Source organism: Schistocerca americana, chromosome 3 (genome assembly GCF_021461395.2).
Source record: "Schistocerca americana isolate TAMUIC-IGC-003095 chromosome 3, iqSchAmer2.1, whole genome shotgun sequence".
In the NCBI taxonomy this organism is placed as follows: domain Eukaryota; kingdom Metazoa; phylum Arthropoda; class Insecta; order Orthoptera; family Acrididae; genus Schistocerca; species Schistocerca americana.
In genome coordinates this window covers 144,967,851-144,971,312 of record NC_060121.1, presented here as the reverse complement: position 1 = coordinate 144,971,312, position 3,462 = coordinate 144,967,851, and the positions used below count along the sequence as shown (strand labels likewise).

Genomic DNA, 3,462 nt, shown 5'->3' with positions numbered 1-3,462 from the left:
ACAAATTTACTGGCATAATAATCTTTGCTTCTCTGGATGTTCTGCAAAACTGCTGCAGATACACGTTTGGGACAGGTTTTATTAGATTCACCAGACCAATAACAAGAAGATACATGCTTTACTTTAACGTCGTACAGTTTTGTGGTTGCTTCATACTAGCGAAGTTGCTAAATTTCAGACAAAATATTGTATTAGCCGTAACTCAGTAACTTAACATTTGCGGATCTTTGTTTATGCGAACATTTTTCTTTAGTTTTACTTGTAGAATAATATATTAAAATATTTGTATATCTTTGCGAATCACCCTGTATATAAGATGCCCAGTTGTGGAATTAAATATTTCTTTATTTGGCACTGCCAAACGAATTAAAATTCGTTGCTAACAAAACACAGCTGACTTTTCTAATATAAGTAAAGATATGGGCTATAGTCGACAGTACTATCGATAGTTTAAATCTTTCCGACGGCATTGTTGACTATCGATAGTGCGTTCACCTTTTTCATCGTATGATTGAAAATCAGAATGTAAGGGACGATCAAAAAGGTTCCCTTCGACGGCCGTAGAATCCAGATTCGGTATGTCACTCAGAGAAAGTCGTCGCGGGTATTGAGACAATCACTTTGAAGATACCCGTTTGGTGAAACACGTCGACTGTGTGAAGTCCGTGACTGCCTGCTCACATCCTCGTCCGACAGCAATAGTTGACCCTTCAAGGCCTTTTTTTAAGGAACTATAAGCGTGATAAACGCATGGGGAGAGATCAGGACTGTAGGTTGAGTGCTCGGGTGTCTCCCACTTTAAGTTGACGTGACTTCAGCGTTACAACGTTTGCAGTGTGGGGACGGACGTTATAATGAAGCAGCAGCAAGCAGTCTTTGTCACACTATTCCACGACGTCAGTCTTATACAGACATGCTGCCCCATACGCATTCTTCATTCTGCGATGGACGTCTATCGGTGTTTGCCCTTCGGCAGTCAAGAAAAGAATAATGGCACGCTCGTTTCGTTTCGACGCGTTCGGTAACAACGTCGCCATAGTTCACGCTTTCGCATTTACCGCACTCCCTTCGGAAAGACACGAATTCCACACCAATCCCTTACCTTCATGTCAATGCTTATACGCCAGCAATGAATCGGAGTCGCACTACATTGCTTATACGTTGCAGTAACGACCGCATACAAAAACTTTTTGGTCGTCCCTTGTATCTTTCAGTTTCTCTACACGGCAACCACATTGCGTGTAATTTAGTTCAGTTGATAGGGGGTGGTGGGGGGGGAGGCGTCTACTCCCTCCTCACCCTTTGGCTACGTCCTTGTTTCTGTACCATAGCAGCAACCCATCTCCTTCTCGCCGTGAAAGAATTCCTTCCGCCAGTGGCCACAAGCAAACTGTTGTGGACATGAGTGGACACTCGCAAATCTGTTAAGGATAGATCAGAATCCATGCAGTTCCCGGTAAAATGTGGCATACCGCTTAGTCAATATGAGAATAAGCCAATATGTTTAAGTTGTATTAAGATTATGTTTATATACAGACATTAATTCATTCCATGAAACCAGTCGCCCACATTCGCCAGATTTCACATTTGTTTCCTTCTCGATAACCATCTTAAACAAAGGTCAACGAACCTATCCAGGGAGCTGTGAGTTCGTATACGTTTTCGCAAGTCCTTGGACATATAGCTTTCGCGATAAGATGGCGCTCGGAAACTTAATTATGCAAAGCGAGTCTTTCCATATTCTTAGTCGAAACAGAGGCGTATCAGTGTCTCCTCACAGTTTTTCTTTTGGCGTTTGAAACTGAGTTTGGTGGCAAAGATTGATAGTCAAATGAGCTTCCTAGTCCTGTGATTATAAGGAAGATCGTGTAAACAAAAATGAAGTTAAATAAAATCGCGTTGCTGTAGGGAATGATTTACTTCGAAAGCCGAGATGGGTGTATCAATAGACACCCGTCTCCCCGTCATTCCTTTTCTATCTCAACTTAGCGCTTTCTGTCATACAGTCTCTGTGTTCAATTAAGTGTCTACATGAGGGGACTTTAAATTTGAAATTTGAATGGCATGTGGGCTGATAACCCCTGGGCCCAAACTCCGTGCTGCCAACGAAGTGACTGGTTTTGGTGAAATCTTTTTGCAATAACGACTGATCGAATCGACGGTATCTCGTACGGAGAGATAGAGCTAATCATGCTACTGAGAACTCGCACGCGAGCATTTTCTTTCACCACTTAAGCTCTTACTCGTGATGGCATTCAGACTGCCAAAGGTGTTGTCGATTGTTGCAGACGAGTGGAAGTACTTGCACGGTGCGTTTCCGCAAAGTGACTTTTACGGCAAAACAGCGATTTTCCTACGAGTTCAATCTGAGGTGCAGCACAGAGGGTAGCAGTTTCCGTGGTGTAGCGGTTATCACGTGTGCCTAACACGCAAAAGGTCCCCAGTTTGATTCCGGGCGGAAACACTTTATATTAAAACTGTCACAGACCTTAATTTTTTCCGCTACCGTCCACGTCTTTGTGGTTTAGTGGTACATTACCCCAACGCTTCAGTTTCCGCACACCAGGCAGAAATTCAAATAAGAATGCTGCCAAGTCGAACAGAGTACAGAAACACGCGTGAAATTATATTGCAGCGGTGTACACGGAAGTAATAAACGTATGCCTTTCCCAGATGGGCGAAATTTGAATAGCCAAGTGCGGTATTCCAGACGCGGGTGTGACGAAATGCAGCTGGCCCGGTATGAGCGCTGCGCCGGCCGTACGTAACGAGCTGGCGCCAGCCAAGTTGGCGCCAACGTTGCCCGAGTTGCCGAGTGCTGGAACAGCCGCGAAGTTGCGTGCGGTCGATAGCAGTCTCTGGCGCCAGACCACACTGGCACGCGGGAGCTCAACATCCAGCTGCGTGCGTGCGTGTGTGTGTGTTTGTGTGTGTGTAAGTCAGTGTCGATCATGTTAGCACTGTCTGGTGTTTCGTGCCTTCACTTTTACGTACTGATTGTTTCTAAACGGCCAAGCGAAGAGCGTAGTTGTTAATTATGCTGTGCTTTGTTGGACCTAGATCGGGAAGAGAGACTATTCGTAAGCGCAGAACCAGTGGAAGACGTAGGATCAAAATAAAAAAAAGATGTAATGTAGCGGCCGGCCGCGGTGGCCGAGCGGTTCTAGGCGCTTCAGTCCGGAACCGCGCGACTGCTACGGTCGCAGGTTCGAATCCTACCTCGGGCAAGGGTGTGTATGATATCCTTAGGTTAGTTAGGTTTAAGTAGTTCTAAGTTCTAGGGGACTAATGACCTCAGATGTTCAGTCCCATAGAGCTCAGATCCATTGGCACCATTTTCGTAATGTAACGGCGAAACTGGTTGGTCAACAAATATAACATCTCGAAATTTAGACGGCTGACGTTGTTTCGATTCGACATTTCATATTCAACAAACGAGGTCCATCAACCACCTTGTAAGAT

The 3,462-nt window shown here is 44.9% G+C and overlaps 1 non-coding gene across 1 annotated transcript; it reads left to right on the top strand.

Annotated features, from left to right (window-relative positions):
* The first annotated feature begins 2,391 nt into the window (after positions 1-2,391).
* Trnav-aac lies at positions 2,392-2,464 on the top strand. The gene has a single exon. It is a non-coding gene; the product is annotated as a tRNA-Val (tRNA).
* Positions 2,465-3,462: the final 998 nt, after the last annotated feature.